A 23,890-nucleotide genomic window follows, 5' to 3' on the forward strand; every position below is an offset into this window, starting at 1 on the left:
ATCTCTCCACAAATTAATATCAACACCTAACTTAGTCCATTTGGACAGGTCGATAGTTTGAAGGTGGTATATTCTCTAATACTACAGCCTAGCTAATTTACTCCTCAATGCTGCTTTGTTCTCTGTAACATTCACAGCTGTAACATAGTGACTGATTCATCAAATGCAATATTGAAACAAATATCTGTTAAATGAATGAATCCATTGTCTTACAACTGTATGCCACGCATTACAGGGGAACCAAGGATAGAAAGAAAGCAAAGGGAAATGTTTACCGCACACCTGTACTATGGGAGGCTCTTTGAGCACCATGTAAGTTGTCTCACTTGCCACAACTCTGTGAGTATTACGCCCATTGTGCAGATAAAGAAAACAAGGTCCACAAAGTTTAGCAACTTGTACAGAGTTGCCAGGTTGTAAGTGGCAAATCCGAACTTCAAACTCAGGTCTGTCTGGCTTGGAAGACTACGCGCTCCCCAACATACTACAGAATTTAATGTCACCTGTCCGTATATATCAAAACCTATTTTCCCTTTTGCAAACCCTTGGTTACTGTCCAGCCAACAGTGGGTCTTATTGCAACAGGTCCACTTACATTATACACTTTCACATCAGGTTTTTTTTCCAACTGGATCTCCCCCTCTAACTATGCAAATATTTCTCTCCCTTCAAGGGCCATTTTCTACGTGAAGTCTCACTTCCCCACTGGCTCTCTCCTCTCGCAGTGTGAATTGCACAATTTCACTTCTGTGAACCTAAGTTACTTTAGAGGCATGTCGTTTTTGTACTGGTAAATCTATTATTTCAATCCCAACCAGATTATAAATTCCCGTATTTTAGTTTTCTTTTAATTCCCCATTCCTTCTCCTCAGTGTGGCTATGTCATAAATATGGTACTAATGTTTCACTGCTATAAAAAACACTAAGTTTATGCTATGCTAATTATTTTTCCACCTTCAAGAAATATATTATTTGATGATTTTAAAATAAATTAAAAGGTAATGTCATGTACTGAAAATCACACTACACTAGAATTAAAGTCAGTTGAATCTTTTTAAAAAGTATCTATATGACACCAAATGGGCAACAGCAACTCTAAAGCATGGATGGGTAGCTAGGGGGTAGTGAGACTAAGTTAATGCAAGTGTAACAACTAGAACAGAAAAAATGGGAATGTTGACACAATGTGAAGAACGTAACCAACGTCACTGAATATTGTGTGTAGGAATTGTTGAAGGGGAACCTGTTTTACTGTGTATACATCCACCAAAAATACAATAATATATTTAAAAATAAAAAAACAAAGTCAGCTTAGTTGACATTCTATGCCATAAACTATTGGTACCATTTTGGGCAAGTAATACAGCCTCAAGGCATTGTTGGGTCAGTGGAAATATTCTGACTTTCAGGGTAGGATACTCAAGGTTTGATCCCCAGCCAATGCATCTCATGCCCACCCACCACCTCTCTATCAGTGGAGGCTTGCATTGCTATGTTGCTGAACAGGTTTCGGCGGAGCTCCCAGACTAGGACGGACTAGGAAGAAACGCCTGGTGATTAAATAGGTCCGTCAAAATCCTATGAATCACCACAGTTTGATGCACAACCGATCACGGGAATGATGCAGGACAGGGCAGCATTTCGTTCCACTGTGTATGGGGTCACCATGAGTTGGGGCCAACGCAACACAGCTAATAACAACAATATAGCTTCAGTACACCTCATTTCTTTGCTTATAAAACTTAGGTCCATACTGAAAGAGAACTAAACAGAACTTATTTTATTTATTTTAAACTGTTTCTTAAAAGAGAAATTGTAATTGTGGCCGTGCATTTATGCAGGTAGACGTACCCAAATTTTTCTCCACTGGAGACTGTTCTCCCTTCAGTGTCTTCCACTTCATTGATAGGGTTCAGTAGATGGATATGTAGAATATAGATGTTAGCAGAAAGCTCTTTGAATTATAGCCGGTTTCCCAAAGCAAACCCCCATTCATCCACCCAGATACATTTAACACATGTGTTTCGGTAAATGTGATTTATTAGGGAAAATCATAGTGTTCCCTGTGCTGAAACTCAGGGCTGCCACCTGTGCATAACGGTCCAGAAGTAAAATAATATATTCACACATCATACTTAGGTCGCAGTTCAATCTCTCCTACCATCTTGTCTTTCCTTACATTGTAGCTTTCGCTTCGTTTTTACTTAGGTCATCCACATGTATTGACTGAGTTCAAATTTTAAAAAATGGAGACTTTACCGGGTTTATTATTAATCTAGGAATTGCATATATTTAATGTAAAGCCACATGTCACAGGTGAATCTCTAAATGAAAGCAGCACAAACAATAACTGCGAGAGGTACAGAAGCACTTACAATGGCATACAGCATTCCTTTACCAACCAATTTCTTTCCGTAGGTGTTTTCTTAAATCCCTTGTTTACTCATCCATCTTCTGTGGGTCAGCAAACCAGGCCAGCTGCTCAGTTTCAATTTTGTCTCGTTAGAAGAAGCACGTGAAATTATTTTGTCTCTAGAACATCCTATATAAGTGTAAAAAATGATCAGTTTAAGATTTTTTTTTTTAATCCAAAAGCTTAAATGTGGAGAGAAAGCAGAAAAACCTTAGATTTAACTTAAAGAAAAGAAGTCCCCAAAAAGTCAGAGGAGGTCAAAGGCAAACTAGTAAGAGCAGGGAAGATGTGAGCTCTTCCTCACAGAAGAGGAAAAGGATGGTTGATAAATGGGTAATGGCATGCCCTGAGGAGTGACTGAAAATCATTCCATGTCGCCTTTACTCGAATACTCTATCTGAAAGAAACAACTATGGCTGTTAAGGCAGTTATATGTTATTCTTTAGAGGCAAAAGGTAAATTTACCAATATAGGAGAGCCATTTCCCATTCGATATTTACTTTCTGTCTGATGGTAACCAAATCTAACCCACTAGATTTATGTTTTTGCAGTATAATCTTTTATGCTCCACCTACTATGAACTTATCTTGATACAAATGCACTTTACAACTGATAAATTATTCTATCATTAATAGATTCTTTCCTGAAAATCCGTTACCTTTCTTGATAGGCCCAGTTAACCTGACATTGTGTCTTCAGTCAATCAAACAGTAGTCAAGATCTTGATAACACTGCGTAAAATATATATATAAATATATATATATATATATTAGTTAAAGGGGAAAAGAAAGCAAAAGTTCTAAAACCCATACCAAGATATGTCAGAAAACAAATGCCTAGAAAATTAACCTGATTGGTATGCTGGGCTCCTAAATACTTCTAGAAAAAAAAAAGCAAAGGAGAGCTTGGAGTATCATTGTAAATCTATTGATTTATCTTACTCGGTGTTGGTTTTATCTTTCTGTAATTGAACTTAACATAGTTTAATTAATGGCAGCTCATCGCTTTGAATGCCTCCTATGTATCAGATATTCTACTAAGCACTTCACATAGTTTTATTTCCTCTTTATGACCACCCTATAATGTACGTTTCATTTTATAGATGAGAAAAAGACTCAGAAAAGCCTAACGACTTGAGCTGGGTCATCCATTTAGTACAAGCTGGAACTGGGATTTGAGCAGTATGCTTAACTCCCAAACCTGTGATGGTTCACTAGGTTCTAAAGGCATAAAATAAAGAAAGTAAATAAAAATGCTGCCATCAAGTCCAACTCATGACAGCCTCATGTGATGCAGAATAGAAGTGTTCCATAGGGTTTTCTTAGATACAATCTTTACAGATCACCAGGATTTTCTTCCATGGCACCTCTGGGCATGTTCAAACCGCCAACCTTCAGGTTAGTAGAAGAGTGCAAACCATTTGTGCCATGCAGGGAGTCCCAAGCCGTGGACCTGACTAATTACCTTACTTGGTAGGAGCACAATGCTGGAGAAATCAAGGCTCCAGGTTAGATCCCCATTAAGTCAGTTTGCTTAATAACAAAGAAAAAATATGCTCTAAATTGTGCTATCAATGTGTTCTATTAGTCATTCAGGAAGCCAAGTAAAATTGCCTGAATGGCACAACATAAAATTTTATCACTGATGGCAAAACACTACAAGATGTATTTAGGACAAATGGTGTTCGTTGTTCTCACATGCCTGGTGCCATTGAGTCAATTCTGACTCATAGTGACCCTATAGGACAGAGTAGAACTGCCCCATAGGGTTTCCAAGGAGCAGCTGGTGGATTTGAACTGCCGACCTTTTGGTTAGCAGCCGAGCTCTTAACCACTGTGCCACCAGGGCTCCTGGGAAAAACATCACTAAACCCAATGTGTATTATTATACGTTGTCTGTTGGGACACAGGCATTTTCATGTAAGCTTGTGGTGGTTGTGTTTTAAATTTAGCTTGGTGAGAAATACAACCCACCACTTGCTAGAACCCAAGGCAGCAGCAAACACAATCATATCATTGAGTCCCCTCTCTAGGACTCTGTTTATGTGATGTAAGATTCTTTTTGTGACTTCCACCAAGTGAATTTTTGAAGGAGGCACCCTCCTATCAAATTATGTAAATAATTCAAAACTTCCCCTTCTGCATCCCTCCCTGCTCTTTGTAAGTCACCCAACAATTTGCAAAAATAACCAAGGGAAATGTTTTGGGTGGGCTTTTAAAGATATTTTTAGCTAAACTGGTGGAAGTTTAAAATACAAGCATGGGAGTGTCTGCCATTTAGAGAAATCACCTGCTCAGGCAGCTCCTTGGAGAAGTGGAATGTTTCAATGTGTGTCATTCAGTGCAGCATGTGGCCTGCATTAAGTCAGGTTATATCAGGTCATGCCACGTGACACAGCTGAGCCACATATAATCCCAAGCAACACAACTTGCTCAATGTAACATAAATTTAAACAGGAGTAGGTTTTTCCCCCTCAAAAAGAGGCAACAGCTGCTGTAGATAACAAAGTGCCCACACTACCCCACACTGAGAGAGGGGTTTGTGCTTTGACATGATCTGAATTATATGTAGGTAGTTCAGTACATCTATATTTAGGGGCATCTCTAAATATGAACAATGGGTGTTTGGGTGCATAGAACACATTCTCCAAGTAGCGTAAATCTCATTTTTTTTCTGTAATAGTCCATTTTATAATTTTCTCTCTGGTGAATAAGCATTTTAAAATATAGCCTTAAAAATTAGACAGTAGAGACAATTTTTGGCTTAGACAAGCTGGCTTCTGAGCCAATAGGCCAAATATTTAGTATTCTTATTTAGACTAAAGATAAAATATTCTGCAAATGGAGACATTCGGAAGGCCCAGAAAAAGAAAGCAGCACTGAATTATGATAAAACAAGAAGTGGGAGAAAGTGTAGGGGTGTGCTGCTGGATCCACAACAGCTAATTTCCAAGGGAAGTCAGCCCAAATCGCATCGCCGACAAGCATTACAGTCCTGAGAACGTTAAGAGATTTGTTGGGGTTTTTTGTTTGTTTGCTCCTTCCTCCCTGGAATAGGTTTTTGCATTAGTAATTTTAACTACCTTGACTTTAGATACCACTTTTGACATTCAGAGTTAGCTTCTCACTTAAGAACCCTGTGAGTAGGAAGAGAACAAATCTCTTCCAGATAACCCCACCCAGCGCTGGTCACTCCCACCCTCACGACACACTCCTGCCCAAGCAACTCTTACATATCAGTCTCTGTACAACTATAATTAACTATGTCCTAGCTTGTAAATCTAAACCCTGGTGGTGCAGTGGTTAAGAGCTACGGCTGCTAACCAAGAGATTGGCAGTTTGAATCCACCAGGCGCTCCTTGGAAACTCTATGGGACAGTTGTACTCTGTTCTATAGAGTCACTATGAGTCGGAATCCACTCGACAGCAATGAGTTTGGTTTTTGGTTTGAGCTTGTAAATCTACTATTTGAAACACAAAAGTCTTAAGAACCTGGGAAAATTCTGCAACATCCCTTTCATATTCATCAATAAATATTAATCAGTTTCATGGAATCCAACATTGGTCGGTATAAAAAGAGTTACTTATCTCATTAAAGCAGAAAAATTTGAACTCCAGAAACAAGTTTTGGACTAGAATGAATGTAATGAAGCTCAATTCCATAGTATTCATCAATGAGTATGTCTTAGGGCTCCAAGCACATGACATACCTGAACTATTGAATCTGCATGAGAAAATTATCACAAGAAATGCTATTAGAGGTTAAGGAATTTGCTCAAATTCATATCGCCAGTATGTGGCAGAACAAAAATTTGAACCCAGATCTTACTGGTAACAGATCCACATCCTCCAACCAAACCCTATCCTTTCAAAGATCTCTCCTAAACTCACCCACATTGAGAGTTTTTGCTCCATGCTCAGGCCATGTTTTCTTTGGAACTTCATATATGGCCCTAAAATTATTTAGAGAGAATATATCACCTCTCTACAAATAAACCAAAAATGTTTTATGACCAAAGACTTTACAGATTATTTCTTTTTTTCCTTCACATACCTAACTGAATGTTTAGCATCAAGTAAGCATATAACAGGAATCCTTAGGTGGTAAAATGGTTAACGCATTCTGCTGGTCACCGAAAGGTTGGAGATTCAAGTCCACCCAAAGGTGCCTCAGAAGAAAGGCCCAGTGATCTGGATGCGAAAAATGAGCCATTGAAAACCGTATGGAGCACAGTTCTACTCTGTCACATGTGGAGTCACCATGAGTTGGAATCAACTAAATACCAACTGATGGACACATAACGTTAGTTGAATTAAAATGTGTTCTTACCCAGGTCTTCACGATTGCAGCTCTGTCTTCCCCAGTCAGCTCTGACAGTACAGAGAGGTAGTTGGGGTTCCTGGAAAGAGGACTAGGCTTACAATAAACCTGGGTTTCAGACCCAGCTCTGTCTCACATTAGATAAGCAACACTGGGAAATTCATTCTGATTCCTCTAAACTTTGATTCCCTCATCTGTAAAACTGGGATATATAAAATATATTTAACGACTATAAAATATTGTTATATTTTTCTTTAGATCTCTTTGTACTTTGCACAAAAGGCAAGAAAAAAATTAACTGACAACCTTCTAAGTATCTATTGTGGATATTAGTGAAATTTTCCCAGCTCTAGGTATCCTTCATTCATTAATAACACGCCTCACCTGTGCTGGCACCCTTCCGGAGAATAGTTATACAATAGTGAGCAAAAACAGATTCAGTCTCTGCTCTCATGGTGTTGGTGATCAATAGGAGGCCAGATCTTACACACAAAAATCATTTTATTCTAACACCTTCATTATTAAAATATATCTACAGCTTCAATTTTTATTAAAGGAACTTTCGAGAGTCAATTTAATATCCATCAGATCTGTGATCCTCATAATTACAACTTCTTATAAAGTAACAAGAGTAAAAATTATCCATGACACCAGAAGCACAGTAGCTCACACACTTCCAAAATATTCCTAGTCATGACTGCAGCACTTTGAAATCCTGTGGACTATCATAAAGTCAAAAGGACCTCTGGTGGTGCAGCAGTTCAGCACTCGGCTGCTAACCAGAAGGTTGGTGGCTTGAACCCACCAGTGGCTCCATGGAAGAAAAGACCTGGCAATCTACTATTGTAAATACTACAGCCTAGGAAATCCCATGGCGGGGAGTCCTACTCTGTCATATAGGTTCGGGATGAGTCAGAATCGACTCAATGGTGCATAACAAAAACATCATAAAGTCATGTATATTCTTGCAGTGTGAAAGTGTTTTCTCAAAGCATCCGCAATATTGGTACCATAAGTTCAACTCAGGTCCTAATTTAACAAGATCCACAATTGGACCAATCTGGACAACCTGGCTTTGGTCACCTCTATTGCATTATTTGAGATAAGATGAAAATAAAGAGTAACATTCCATTACTTACATGGTGATATTCTCTATATTCTGGAAGAATTCTTAATCTAAAAATTGCATCATTATTTCCAGAATGCATCATACTAACTCACAGCGACCCTAGAGGACAGGGTAGAACTGCCCCACAGAGTTTCCAAGGAGCACCTAGTGGATTTGAACTGCCGACCTTTGGTTAGCAGCCATAGCACTTAACCACTATGCCACCAGGGTTTTCGCTATAAGTTGGAATCTACTTGATGGCAGTGGGTTTGGTGTTTTTTTTGGTTATCATACTAACTGTGACATTTATATCAATAAGTTTCTTAAACACGGCATCTTCTTAAGAAATGTGTTCTTGTTAAAATACATTTCTGTTCAGTAGGGTTACATGTTCTATGTACTTACATTTCTCACCAAAAGATGGAAAATTCTTAATGTTAATAATTCCACAACAACCAATTTAAAGGACACGTAAAGAATGGATTTTTCATGAGTGGAAGAATTTGTTGTCAGTGGGTTTCAACATGTTCCCCAGCTGGCTAAAGATATATCATGGTGGGCCATACAGTAGGTAAAAACCATCTACGGCAAACTTTCAGCCACCAGTCATTGATGGCCACCCTCCCTGTCCTCTCCTGTCTTCTTTTAAAATGCCAGTCGTGTATGGATGAGGCACATGTTTCTTCTGCCAGTGCCTGCTCAAGCAGACAGTTTACTAATTTGTAGCTCAGTAAACCTTTCACTGAACTGAGCACCTTGAGGTTAGCACATCTCTAATCATTATTTGATAACAGAAATCTGCAAGCATCACATGCCTAGTAACAAGAACATTGTATCTTAGCAACCAGCCTTGATATTCCAACAATTTCATTAAAGCAGAGCACCTCTTAGCAGGTGGGTGAGTGCGGGTGTTGATAAACATTTATAACGTGATCAGCCATTGTGTTTGCCAACACTATAATCAGCATGACAAATTTATGAATTTGTTTACAAGCTCCTAGATAGCCAATCTATGTAGGTAAACTATATTTCAGACCGGTTAGGAGATCCAAATATCAGATTCTTATTTGAAATGGAGAGTTTCTTTAGAAACGTATCAGTTTAAGAGATTGCCAAGCTGTTTTCAGTACAAAGACATCATTAATATTTCCATTGCGACTTAATCTTCAAACGGTAGGGTTGAATTTAAATGCTTCAAAAGCAAAATCTGAGTGGGAGCTTCAGCTATCCTGACATTCGTAAAGATCACATTATAAAGGAATTTTTTTTTTCTCCAGAGAGACAGAGCTAGCTGATACACCTTTTGTGCTCATTGATCTATTTCATGACAGAGTTAAAACAACAAAAAAAAAGTGGTAAGACTCCCCTCTTCTAAAAATAAGATCAATTTTTAGACAATCATTTAGTACAAACTTTAAAACACATTATAATGTATTCACGTAAACATTCATTTAAGGAACCGTTGATGGATCACCACCATGAATTGGTCCAAGCATAAACAGCCCTTTTTCATCTATTTACTTCAATCTAATAACTACCTGTGTTGTCTGGATGGGTCTGAAATGCAATATTCCATTTTAGAAAGATTTCAAATCTTTTTCCTAGTGAATGATAAGGAAAATATATTTTTTAAAAAATCCCACCAATCCCCTGCCATTCAAAATTGAAACTCTTCCAACGTGGAAAGCGCTACCAGCACACACTTCTTTCTTAATGATATAACAAGGCTCCCACTATTACTATAGGATCCAAACCTGTGATTACTCAGGTGTCACCAGGTATAAAATTCACTAAGGCATGCACTAGCAAACAGGTAGAAGAAAAACAAGGACATTTACGCTTTCTGAAGTTTGAACCTTGAACCTACGGTACACAGTTACAACAGGGCCCCTGGCTCCTCATCCTGAACAAGCTATTAATCTACCTGAAATAGGTGAACTTCAGTGAAGCATTATCAAATAGGTAACAAGCTCTCTTTCAAATTAAAACCAGCCATGATGAAAAACAAGTTTGTTGACCTAGCTTGTTCACCATGAACCATGACATGTCAGTTAATAACTACCACCTGGGTAACTCAAAGATTCTATAGCTAGCATTTCAGTGTTCCAAAAATTCAGGACAAAAATACAGATATTGCGTAGCCCCAAAAACCAATAGCTCTATATTCAAATATTGTTGGTAAAAAATCTTCAGGAAGAAATTTAACAAAAAAAAAAAAAGCGTGTAGAAACTGGCTTTGACAGAGGGGAGAAAATAACTCAGCTTCTAAGTTGAGGTGGGGGAAGGGGTGGATTGACTGAAACCGAGATGCAGTGGGAATCTGAGATTGACTTTTTGGTCATCCTGTCTTTAAACCTCTTTACTCCAGCACTTTCAACTTGCCAATTATTTATCAGCTCCTAATACTCTCAATCTAACTTTCTTAAAAGTTAGTCGTTTATCATGTGTTTTAAACTTTCTGCTTTCTGTGTGAAGTTTGGGATAAGAACCAGTGTGTGTGTGTCTGTGTGTATGAATATGTGTGTCTCTGTGCGTGTGTGGGTGTGAGTATGTGTTGGTGTGATGATGCATGAGTAGGCATGTGTGTTATCAGCTTATTCTACTTACCAAAATCATCAAATGCTATATCTTATTTTTATGAGGGTGCTTTCAAAATTCATTGGCTCAGCATTTGATGAACTATTTCCTACATGGTAGATTTATTGTCATTAATATGGTGGATTTGCTAAAAATACATAATAGAACACATAACCAAAGCAACTGAAGTTTCGGGTATAAGAAAGATAGGCTATATATGATTTTGCCCTCTGAACGGCGTTGGGCGTTACAGATTATCCTCCAATTAAAAAATATCGATAAATCAACATCTCATTCCCCAATTATACCAGCTAATGAAGACTCTTTTGAGCTGTCTTTCCTTGTCCGTGCCTGGCAGTTAAAGAGAGGCATACTACACACTTTGGAGAGTCACCTTCGAAAGGCAGCAGCCACTAGGGTCAATATCAATGTTAAGGTAAGACCTTGAGTCTTACGCAGCCATCACCAGGTGGTGTATACTCTACAACAAAAATTCAACAGACGTGGCTACAAATATCTTTTTCGCTCTGGTTATCTAGACCTAAAGTTTCTACCAAAATATTTTAGGCCAAAAAAATAGCCTATGTCAATGGCAATCTTAAAATTCTGAAACAGCCTGGGAAAGAATACAGCTAAGAGCTGTGCTTTTACTAGTGATTTCAGTCACCAGCATATAAAACCAATACCGTTGTAATACTACAAAGGGAGCAACCTTCCCCAGCAAGCCACTGAGTAGTTTGTTGTTAGCAAATTGAAAAGATTGAAAATTCCACAGAGTTTAGAGCGCTTGATATTTGTGTAGTACTTTTCATCTGAAGGTATCAAGGTGCAGGATAAATATTAACCCACCAGCCCTGTCAGTTTTGCAGACACTCAGAGCCTGTAAACACTAACTTTTAGTCAGAATCCCTCCCTACTTCCATCTTATTCCCTTTTCCAGGGCAAGAATAAGAGCTCCTTTTCAACACGAAGTTTGGATCTAAATTAAAAACAAAACTTCCTTGGAACTCAAACTTCCAGTCCCCTGTTTCTTACTCAGAATCCATTCTCTTCTTTATATAAAAAATCAATTTCAATTCAATCCAGTTAGAATCACATTAATGCTCAACTTATCTAGCATAATCAAGGAAAAAGTACAGTTCTAAGGGAAATGAAACCACTTTACCAAAATTTTAAAAATAATTTTTATGGAAACGTTTTTAAATTATATCATAAATTTTCTGGTCTTCTAAGTCAGAGTAAGCCAAAGACAAGTTCGGCCTTTCTTGATCACTTTTTTTTTTTTTTCTGTTGCCATCGAAGCGACTCCAATCTATGGCCACCCCATGTGTGACAGAGTAGAGCTGTGTTCCGTAGGGTCTTCAATGGCTGATTTTTCAGAAGTAGATCACCAGGCCTTTGTTCTGAGGCACCTCTGTGTGAACTTGAATCTCCAACATTTTGGTTAGTAGCCAAGTACATTAACTATTTGTACCACCCAGGAACTTGATTACTCTAGGCTATCATAATGTCCATTTATGACTGAAGTACGTTGTAATACAGCTCTGCCATATAGAGAGATGTTTGCCACAAGAGCCAGTAGTTCAGATTACAATTTCTTTTTCTATTTTTGTGTCCAATTTTGTAGTTTTGTTTTTTAATCATCTCCCTTTTCATAAGCTGTCATGCTACTCTTAGAGCAATCTTTAGTCCCTTCCAACTTGTTGCTTCTAATATAAAGCTAGTCAAGGAACCAGATACCAGAGTCTGAAAAGTCAACTAGTAATGAGTGACAGTTTGTGTTTCCTGTCAATGAAGGAGGTACATGAGTTTATTACATACATGAGATACTGACATACATACATTGTAGCTGCTTTTGGATTCATGGATATTTGATCCATATCCCTGGCTAGGTGAGCTATTACCATAGCATGAAATACACAAGGAAGAGAAAAATCTGTATCTCTACAGTGGTAGTTTAAACTTGAAGGAGTTAACTGGAATGACAGCCTGGGCAAAGAATATATTTTAAGTAAATTTAAAAAATACAACACTTAGGTAATGAGATAGTAGAATTGATGGTTTTTTTCTCTTTGTCTTTGCAATGTTAGTTTCTCTTTTTCTAGAAGGTGATCATCCCAAAGCTTTATTCCTAACTGGATTTTCTTTGTATTTATTGATCATTGGAGACTCAGGATCAGACTAATAAATATTGTTGTTTCATAAATTTTAATTGGTTTGTTTTTCTAAGTTACATTGGCCCTAAATTAGCAACCAATAACAATTGGGCTGAAATTAAAGAAAAACCAGTGAGAGAGAAAATACACTACAAGGAAAGATACTAAAAATCAGAATGATAAGACCCTATTGATATCTAGGTACACGTGTAACACAGAGAAAGAAAAGAGGATAAAAATTCTGGAGAGAGAGAAAAGGCTCGCACATAACTTTCCCAACCACTTACCTGAAATCCCAGAACAGGCAGCACAGGTCAGGAGGTTAAACCATGAACAGAATGAGTCATAGTGTAATTGACTTTCCCTCAACCGCCTGTTGCTGACCAGGAAGAATACTTGGGGCTCTCTAAATAACCTTTACTGCAGTGAAACACTGAAGAAGGCTTTTCCAAGCTACTTGGCAAGCTTCATCATGAAAACTCTTTTTATCAAAAACAGAAATGTTTTTTGAATTTACAAAAAAATTTTTACTCTTCCAGAGTAGTCATTTCTCCCAAATTCCCTAATAAGTCCCAAAGGATAATGGGAATCATCTGGAGAGCTGGGGTATGCCTCCATCTTGATTCTTTTGCAGACTGCAGACGGAGGTCCAGGCTAGACATTAGAGAAGACACTTTCCAGTTTTTCCCATGCCACATCATATAATCCTTCAGATGTCAGGGCAGCTTACTTTGTAGAACAAGAAAATGAATAACAAATGCACATAAAATAATCTCGTGCTGCTCCTCTCTCAATGACCTCCAGACTATGAATAAAAGATGACTTAAGGACCAAACCAAAAAAAAAAAAAACCATTGCCATAGAGTCAATTCCAACTCATAGTGACCCTATAGGACAAAGTAAAACTGTCCCACAGGGTTTCCAAGAAGCAGCTGATGGATTCAAACTGCTGACCTTTTGGTTAGTAGCCAAGCTCTTGACCAAAGAGCATATATACATTTACTGACTTAATCCTCACAATAAGCTCATCAGGCAGGTATAAAGACCACGGTTTTATAAGCACGGTTCAAAATTTAGCTTCTTTTGATACATAGGAGGTGTTTAAAACTACATTTAGGAGTGGAAACTGGTTTCCTTTCTGATACTCCACTGGTAAGTGAACAAGGGTTCTTTTGGAAATCTCTGTGGTCAGCCACGGTAACCTTTGTCTGTGACACTCCTGTCTTTATAAGCTTCCATTCTTGGTAAAGAGGCAATTGGCAGCTGAATCAGCCCAGATGCTCATCCTGGAACTGAGGTGTGGGGCCCTGGTGGGAAAACTGCAGGTGCCACAAAGCCCAAATGAATTTCCATCTCAGCTTTCCTTTCCTCCCAAGGTGTGCCTTACCTTGAAATTTAGGAACACTGTAAGGAAAAGCTGATTTAAATATATATAGTCCTTGCATTACTAAGTATATTGAATAACTGGGAGGGAAGATTTCTTGTCTGTTATTCCTGGTACTGGTCCAAGATTAAAATAATTTCAATAATGAAATCAAAATGAACTTTGTGACTCTGGCTTAAGAAAGAAGGAAAGGGAGAGAGAGAGGAAAGTTGAGGAGGGAGGGAAGGATAAAGGGAAAGACAGAGAGAAGAAAGAAGGAAAAAAAATTCCAAATCTAGTTGTCCTGAAAACCCTACTTTAAAAAAAAAAAAAAAAAACCTTTAGAAATGATTGAATGAAAAAAGAAAAACAAAAGTATCCATTGGTTTTTATTTCTATGTCCATCTTAAGCTTGGAATATTGTGATAGCAAAGAATTCTAATGAAATTACAATGCTCAGTCCCTTGGACACAGAGCTACCTCACAGGGTTTTCCCTTTATTTGACAAAAGCCACCTGCTATGAAATTTGCTCAGTTAAAACAAAGATCAGAATCCGTTATTTGAGGATTTGAACTCTTTCTTCTATATCACTACATACAATCACTAATAGGAAATATATTTTATTACCTGGAATATGAATAGTAAAACCTCTCCATTGTTAGAACTGGCTTTTCAGATACAATGAGTGTAATTTTTTTCTTTTTTAACCATTTACCTCTGTAACACTTTAAAACACCAGAGAGGATTGTCAGATTATTGTGATTGATAACTGACAAAAGGGACAAACACTCTGCAGTTTCCTCTGTTATCTTTAAGTTGCTATTTATCAACATTTTATCTGTTGCTATAAAACATATGTAGGAAGATTAAACACCACATGTTTTACATTTTTATGTTTTATAGTCATCTATAAATTAAGAGTATTTTCTTCATATCATTATAATAACTCCTGGATTTGAAGCCGAAAACCTCCAGTTGGGTTTTCATTTTATGCCCACCCTAAGTTTCCACGTGAAACGCTAAGCATCAGCCATGATTATTGCTGACATCCTTGTACCAGTGAGCCTGTGAGATTTTACCCAAAGTCCCTGAGAACTTTACCCAGGGTATCATCAACTTAGGCAAGCCGGGCTTTCCTCTGTGTTTACTACCTGAAGCAAATAGTCTCTGAACTTAGAAGGACATGCCTGGCTAAGCAGCCATGCCCAGTTTTCACAGTAGATCATTCCTTTTTAACAGCTTCCTTTTGATTCCAGTGCAATATTCTTCCTCTTAATTTTGCTTGACTATCCTGAGAAAGCAGGTCCACACTTGCTTAAAATTAATTTCTTACGTTTCCCTCAGCGCCATGCATCTAAAGAAGCAAAACTTATTGAATCAATTTTAATGACATAATAAATTCTTTCTTTCCGACAATGTTGTGGCTTAATTCACTAGTGCACTTTAAGCTTTTGCCTTTAGCATCTGATGGGTCATTAGTCTGTATGTAATCCAGCAGCCGGACTCCTCCAAATCTAAACTCAATCACAGAGCACCAAATCAGTAGTTTCTGAAATATGACTGGTAGGTCAAGTGTCCTCAAAAAGAGTGCCTGGGGCATCCCAGATGGAGACTAGGGCATGACAAGCAACAAACTAGGACAGAATTTGATGCCCGCACTCATTAAAGACTTCATTCATTCTAACTTACTAAACAACTGATCTCCAAACGATTTGACTTCTTTTGACGTTTACTAGCCAGTAGGTCATGCAATAAAATTGGTTGGCATGTGCTAATAGACTGAACATATATATCACTGAATTGAACATATTCTAATCACTTATTTGCCCCCAAGAATCTTTGCCTAATTTCACAAAACAGGCCATGGTATGGCTGGCAGTTATCATGGACCAAAATAGACTACATAAAAAAAAAAAAAAAAAAAAAAATTTTTTTTTTTTTTATACTGTACATTATTTCACTTGTGAGTATGCTCTCAGCCGGATCAAATAGTCTCCTTTTTTAAGACCATCTTCTGTTGCTGAAAAGTAGAAACAGTCATATCATTTTCGTTAACATTTTTCCTGAATTTCACATAAGATTTGAGAAAACTATTTTTCCACCATATTTTTAGTGGCTAAAATAGCCAAACTATTCAATCTACTATAGTTCTGCAATAGTATTGCACCAGTTTACTGATTCAAACTGTGGTAGGTACTGGAAATAGAGATAAAGTTTGCTGTCCCTGCCATCAAGGACTAAACAAGTAATTTTAGATAAGTGATATAATGGTATACTTAGGCCTGCCTCATTACCCTCATCATCTTACCTTTTAAAGAACTTATCATAAAACACATAAGACTATAAGCTAGATATAATTCAGAACGGACATTAGGCATTGAGAAGTAGGAAAAAAAAAAAAATTCTCCCCTACCCTGTAAAATGGAATTTTCAGTGTTCTGTAAAAAGGACTTTAACTCACTTCATCATGGTGTCATCTTCCCAGAGGACCATAGTGGAAAGAATAGATCAAAAAGGTGAATTAAATTGCTTTATTAGAAACTTAAAAGTTAGCATCCAAAATTACTGGCTGTCCATAGTCCCTGTGAACACATTGAGAAACATTAAGGGCAACATTAACAGGAAGAGAAATAGAAGATTTGGATTCAGAAAGGAAGGTGAGAGTGAAAGCACACAAAGGGAGGAGAGAGAAAACAAAGAGTCTGAAAGAGAAGTGAGTAGAATCAGAAGCAAAAGGACAGAGGAAGCAAGAAAGAAAGAGTAAAAGGGGAAGAGAAATTGAAGAGTAGGAGGGAGGAAGAGCAAGTGCCTAAACCCATGAAATTAGTGTATTGGAAATAATCCAGTGCTTCCATATAGAGAGAATAGGGGTTGGGCTAAGTTGTGGGGGCCTAGTAGACAAGGAAGCCAAGTGACGTGTTCCAGTAGGCAGCTCTGAAAATGATTCCCAATAATCTCTGCCTCCTGGTATTCACATCCTTGTGTAATCCCCTTCCATTGAATGAGGGCTGGACCTAGTGACTCAATTCTAATCAGTAGAATACAGAAAAAATGATGATATGTCACTTCCAAGATTCAGTTACAAAAAAACTCTGTCCTCCTTCTTGCTTGCCTTCTATTGCTTTCTCTCACTTGCTCAATCTGAAGACCACCAGCTGCCATATTGTGAGCTGCCGTATGGAAAGGACCAGTAACAGGGAACTGAACAATGCCTCCAGCCAACAGCTAGTGAGGAAATTAGACCCTCACTCCAGTAGCTCCCAAGGATCGGAATCCTGCAAACAAATATCTGAGTGAGCTTGGAAGGGGATCTTCCCTTAACTGAGCCTTTAGGTGAGACCAAAATCCTGACCAATATCTTGATTATGAATTTGTGGAAATGTTAAGATGAAGACACCCAGCTGAGCCACCCCAGGATTCCTGACACACAGAAGCTGTTAGATAATGAACGCTTTTTATTTTAAGCTGCTAAATTTTAGGGTAAATTGTTATACAGCAATGGCTAAGTAATACATGGATTTAACATACAACTGGCCACTTTGCCTAAGATTAACTCTAAGCCAGTAGATACTTCATTAAGGTAGCCCTATAGATTCAAGGTGCTCCTTGGAAACTCTCTGGGGCAATTCTACTCTGTCCTATAGGGTAGCTATGAGTCGGAATCGACTTGACAGCACTGGGTTTTTATAGATTCAACAGCAGCTTATGAAGACTGAACCTGTGAAAACATAAGAACATGATTAGATTAATTAAGAACTCTTACCTCATATTCTACACAGACACCTGGGTTTAAATACCAGCTATGGTACTTACTAACTGTGAGATAGTGGCCAAGTCATTTAACCTCAGAGATAATTTCTTCACATGTGGAAAATGAAACTAATTATCCCTTCCTGTTATGATGGCATGAGATTTACTTGAGGTCTGGTAAGTGAAAGAATTTTGGAAACTATAAATCTAGTCATAACATGAGTACTTAAGGGACTGTTGCTATCTCATTCGTGGGATTTCCCCAGGCTAATAACATCTTAAATATTTGCAACTCCTTACAAAATATTTCCTCTTTGGGTGAGACAAAGGATAAAATCTGTATACTTAAGTTTTGCACAACTGGAAATATCTGCAGTTTTCATGCTGTTTTGCTGAATCTAATGTTTTATTCAAAATGGTTGCAGCAGTACATCAATAGGAAACTGCCAGAAATTTAAGGCAGATTCAGAAGAGGACACAGAATGAAGGATATCATTGCTGATGTCAGAAGGATCTTGTCTGAAACTAGAGAATACCAGAAAGATGTTTACCTATGTTTTATTGACTATGCAAAGGCATTCAACTGTGTAGATCATAACAAATTATGGATACCATTGCAAAGAATGAGAATTCCAGAACATTTAATTGTGCTTTAACTGTACATAGACCAGGAGGAAGTTGTTCAAACAGAACAAGAGGATACTGCATGGTTTAAAGTCAGGAAAGGTGTGTGTCAAGGTTGTATCCTTTCACCATACTTATTCAATATGTATGTTGAGCAAATAATCCTAGAAACTGGACTATATAAAGAAGAGTGGGGCATCAGGTTTGGAGGAAGACTTACTAACAACCTGCGATATGCAGATGATACAACCTTGCTTGATGAAACCAAAGAGGACTTAAAAGCACTTACTGATGAAGGTCAAAGACAACGGCCTTTGGTATGGATTACACCTCAGCATAAAGAAAGCAAAAGTTCTCACAATTTGACCAATAAACAACATTAGGATAAATGGAGAAAAGATTGAAGTTGTCAAGGATTTTATTTTACTTGAATCCACAAGTGGAAGCAGCAGTCAATAAATCAAATGATGCCTTGCATTGGGCAAATCTGCTGCAAAAGACCTCTTCAAAGTGTTAAAAAGCAAAGATGTCAACTTGGAGACTAAGGTGCCCCTGATTCAAGCCACAGTATTTTCAGTCACCATGCTTGGAAAAGCTGGATGATGAATTGATGCCTTTGAATTATGGTGTTGGCAAAGAATATTTAATATACCATGGACTGCTAGAAAAACAAACAAATCTGTCTTGGAGGAAGTATAGTCAGAGTGCTCCTTGAAAGCTAGTGTGGTGAGACTTCATCTTATGTACTTTGGACATTTTGTCAGAAGGCACCCAGTCCCTGAGAAGAACATCATGGTGGTAAAGCAGAAGGTCAGCGAAAAAAAGGAAGACCCTCAACAAGATGGATTGACATAGTGGCTCCAACAATGTGCTCAAACATAGCAACTATTGTGAGGATGGCACAAGACCTGGTGCTGTTCCCTTCTGTTGTACATAGGGTTGCTTTGAGTCAAAACCAACTCAACGGTCCCTGACAACAATGTTTTATTCTATCAATGACCATCTTAACACTGGTCATTTCATATATATTGAAGATCTAGCCAAAAAATTCTGAGTTTTCTTCGTTTTGTTTTTTTTTAGCATGTATGTCCTAGGAGAGGCATCCTAGAGACAGAGCCTGAGGTAGGAATTCTTGTTCAAGTGATTTATTGAGAGAGTGTTCTCAGGAGAAGGGGAGGAAGGGAAGCGGGGAAGCTAGGCAAGAATGTAGGCTTAGCTAGAGAATACATTAGTAGATCCCGCAAGGAAGCTCTAGAGCACAAATCACACCACAGCTTTAGGTCCACCTTGAGGCAAAGGGGCTAGTTAGCCTGTTTTAAACCACCCCCTCCCCATTCAGTGTTTGCTAGGGGGCAATTCTCCAGAAAAAGAGGCAGCTGTGAGCTTACCAGCCACACTCAAAGCAGCTAGGAGAGGCATGCAGCAGCCACTGAGAGGATCTAGGCAGGATACCAATAGATCTCCTTGTTGTTGGGTGTTGTCGAGTCGGTTCCCACTGATAGCAACTCTGTGTACAACAGAATGAAACACTGCCTAGGCCTGCACCATCCTCACAATCGTTGTTATGTTTGATCCCACTGTTGCAGCCACTGTGTCAATCCATCTCATTGAAGGTCTTCCTCTTTTTCCCTGACCCTCTGTTTTACCAAGCATGACGTCCTTCTTCAGGGACTGGTCCCCCCAATAACATCCAAAGTACGTGAGATGACATCTTACCATCCACTACAGAGTATATATTTCCTGCTTATTTATGCTATTTTATCATCATTTTTCCAAGTAGGTTTTAATATGCTGAAGCATTTCAGCATTTGATCACTATTAAAGCAGCTGTCTTAAATGAAAGAGCACAAAGAGTTGCAATATGGAAAAATAAAGATTTGTTTCCAGTCAGAACTGTAAAACTTAATTCAAGTGAGACAACAAAAGAAAAGAGGTCTATTTTTTACTAAATATAACCATGAAATTATATATATATGAGGTGCCTAAACAAGGCTGGGAATCCCTGGTGGCATAGTGGTTAAGAACTACGGCTGCTAACCAAAAGGCCGGCAGTTCGAATCCCCTGATGGTCCTTGGGAACTCTAGGGGGCAGTTCTACTCTGTCCTATAGAGTTGCTCTCAGTTGGCATCAACTCAACGGCAACGGCTTAAACCAGACTGAGGATTCCCTGAGTGGTGCACCGGTTAAGCTCTCTGTTGCTAACCAAAAGGTTGGCTGTTCGAATCCACCTAGTTGCTCCACAGGAGAAAGACTTTGCAATCTGCTCCCATAAAGATTACATCCTAGAAAACCCTATTGAGTAGTTCCACTGTCACATGGTGGCACTATGAGTCAGAATCCACGTGACTGACAACACCTAACGACAGGAACAAATAAGACCGAGGAGTCCCTCAGTGGTGCAAACGGTTAATGCACTCAGCTGTTGACCAAAAGGATGGAGGTTTGAGTCTACCTGTAGGCACCTGGGAAGAAAAGCCTGGTGGTCTACTTCTGAAAAATTAGCCACTGAAAACCCTGTGGAGCACAAATCTACTTTGACACAGAGGATCGCCATGAGTTGGGAGGCTTCATAGCAACAGTTTTGTTTTTGTTTAAACAAGGCTGAGGCAAGAGGGCACCCAGGGTACAGTGGCTTCCCGACAAGCTCAAGTGGGAGGTGGGGTACAGGGAAGTGAAGGGAGAGGAAGGGGAAGAGGAGGGGGAGAACATGAAGGAGCTGAGAACTCAAGTGCCTGAGAGACACTAAAGCAAAAATAATCCAAACCAGTGCCCAAGAGCAAAGAGGAAACAGGAGGGAGGGGAGGGGAGAAGGAAGGAGAAAGAGAGGGCGAGAAAAGAGGTGGAAGGAGATGAAAAGGGGAGGGGGGGGAGGGGAGGGGAGGGGAGGAGGCAGGAGAAGAAGGGAGGAGAGGAGAGACATTAAATTTGAGAAAAGAGGGACTTCAAAGACGGGACTATATCTAAATAGTTTAAAATCATAGGTTTGTCCTGACTACCTCTCCTGACAAAGCACACTTTTGATTTTCCCTTCTGCTTCTCAAATCTGTCATGGTCCACTTTTTTCCTTATAAATTGTTTACACTTGCAAAGCTCAATCATGAAACAGAAGATGGTAAAATATCTGTTTATGCAATGGTTATTACTAACACTTCACCTGAAGCTTCCTGAAACACTATGGGTCTTGCTTCCATTTGGGAAAAGCATTTGTCAAAAAAAGGTAATTTGACTTCAGTTGCCTAGAAGAAATTCTGAAGCTGCAAAATGGATGGGAGACTTTATACAGGCTCTCAAAAGAGAAAGTGGTATATGGGGTTTATGCAGTGTGTAGAGGTCTCGGCCTTCCCTCCTCCTAGCATGAAACTGTATGATCATTGCCAGCCCTCATTTATGCTCATGACATTAATTAATTCTGGCTTTCTTAGTATATCTGAAAAAGAGTTGGAGATTCTCATGAATAAAACACTGCAGTGGCAATGCTAACTCAACCAGGATTCAGTCTCTTCCTATCATTCTCAAATACAGGTTACCACTTTTTAAAACTGTTTCAGCTAGGGTATGTTTATATATGATAAAAATAAAATGTAAACGTGGGTTTAAGGTGATTGCCCTGCGCGCATTATATAACAAAATATCAGCTGGTTTTCAAATGTATATTGAAACAGTATGTTAGATTCGGTCCTGACAGCATATAAAGATACTGGCTTTCCTAGGCACATAAGCAAAGTCATTTTTTATGAGCTCGTAAAGGCTGGATTTAAGGAATATTTAAGTAGTGGGTAATTTATAGAACAACATCTTTAGTCATTCAGCTAACATAGAGGGCAACCACAATTTATTCTTTTTAGATCTCTTTCCTCCCATTTTTTATATTCTTAGGAGGTGAAAGGTATTTAGAAAAGACCTAAACAAGTTTTTTTATTATTATTGTTGAACTATCAAAGATGTGCTCTCTTGTGGGACTCCCTTCACTTCCCCACTCTGTGTATGTTAACCCACTTCAGAGAAGATGGCTGAGTGAACCCAAAATGCCAACTTACTATTTGCATTATAAATGGAGACACAAAAGGACATTTTAAAACTTTTGGTTGATCTGACATATCAAAGATTTCTTTCTGAGCTACTTCAGTGACTGCCTGGAAGTAAACTGAAAGCAATAGCTTAAAAGTGGCCATAAAAATGTCATAAAAAAAAAAAAAATCATGTCTGTGGAAATCTTCAGTTTACACTCCAAACCCTCCTTCTGAATCGCTTCTCTTTCTTACCCTCTTCTCTATTCGTAGGACTCAACAAGGGGGAAATGGGAAATTTTCTGAGTTCAAGTGTTAAACTAGTTCTCACTGGAGTGCAATCCATTTGCCTTGTCTTGTCAAAGTTGCTCTCAAACTTCCAGTCAGTAGCTTGACTAAGGTTTTGTATCCTATTGAGCTAACCACCACTACTGTAGCTTTGGCTTTAAATGTGCATTTTGTAATGTCTGCCATTTCCCTCTGCTTCCTAAAGTACCCAACAGAATTACAAGTCATTAGCGAGCTACCTGAGAGTCAACATAAGTGAGTCTAATGAAATTTAAACCAGAAGTTCTCACATCTCCACAAATGCCATGGCTTTCTTAACTATCCCCTTCATAGATCAGGTTTTCTTTATTTTTGTTTTCAAAATGGAGGGCAGGGCCTTCCAAAGGATCCTGGAAAAATTAAAATGGGCTGCGCGAAGAGTGACGTTTCAAAGCTGTTAGATAACCACCGAACATGGTGGGGACTGCCATGGGCTCCTGCAAACCGAGCCAGTCAGAGCCCCTGGGAAGTGGTGAGTGTTGCCAGGTGGTACTGGCAGTGCCTGTGGAAGAAACTGGATGTTTCATTTATTAGTGCTCTCTTGGAGGGAGCCCTGGTGGCTCAGTGTTTAAGAGCTCGGCTGCTAACCAAAAGGTTGGCAGTTCGAATCCACCAGCCTCTCCTTGGAAACCCTATGGGACACTTCCGTTCTGTCCTACAGGGTCACTATGAGTTGGAATCGACTCAATGGTAACAGAATATGAAACTTATTGTCAGAGCATGAGGGGGAAGATAAGGTATTTCCGTCACTATGTTCTTAGAAGTAAAATATACACTAATGTCTGGACAATAAGTTATCTCTTTATCATGGAAAAGTTATGCCCATATTTGACTAGTTGTCATTTTCAAGCATTTTAACTATGTCCTTTTTAGAGAAAATATCCTATCTGTCTCTTATTTTATAATGTTAGAGTACGTAGGCTAAATTAATATTGTATCTGACATACGGCTACTCACCATATCAAACTTCCACAAAAGTATCCCCAATTTTTTTTTTTTGACACCTTATCAGAGTTTATACTGATAAAAAATCATCTGTGTGGGAACAGGTATCTGCCTCTCAGTTTCAACATTTTTCTTTAAAGTAGCAAAGCATCTCTGGAATTAAACGTTGAGGAAACAAAACTCTGGTTATAATTTCACCAACTACTTTTACTATTACACTTTGGAGATACATATGACCTCCACCCCCACCTTCCCAACATTTACCCCTCCACACACCCACGATCACATACACTTAAGA

At 38.6% G+C, this 23,890-nt stretch overlaps 1 long non-coding RNA gene across 1 annotated transcript in view; it reads right to left on the reverse strand.

Annotated features, from left to right (window-relative positions):
* Positions 1-23,597, reverse strand: part of LOC111749453 (uncharacterized) — a 267,250-nt gene extending 243,653 nt beyond the window's left edge. The window contains exon 1 of the long non-coding RNA XR_010322319.1: positions 2,376-23,597. This is a non-coding gene — a long non-coding RNA (uncharacterized LOC111749453). The remainder of the gene's footprint in view (positions 1-2,375) is intronic.
* Positions 23,598-23,890: the final 293 nt, after the last annotated feature.

The sequence above is a fragment of the Loxodonta africana genome, chromosome 6, assembly GCF_030014295.1.
Source record: "Loxodonta africana isolate mLoxAfr1 chromosome 6, mLoxAfr1.hap2, whole genome shotgun sequence".
In the NCBI taxonomy this organism is placed as follows: domain Eukaryota; kingdom Metazoa; phylum Chordata; class Mammalia; order Proboscidea; family Elephantidae; genus Loxodonta; species Loxodonta africana.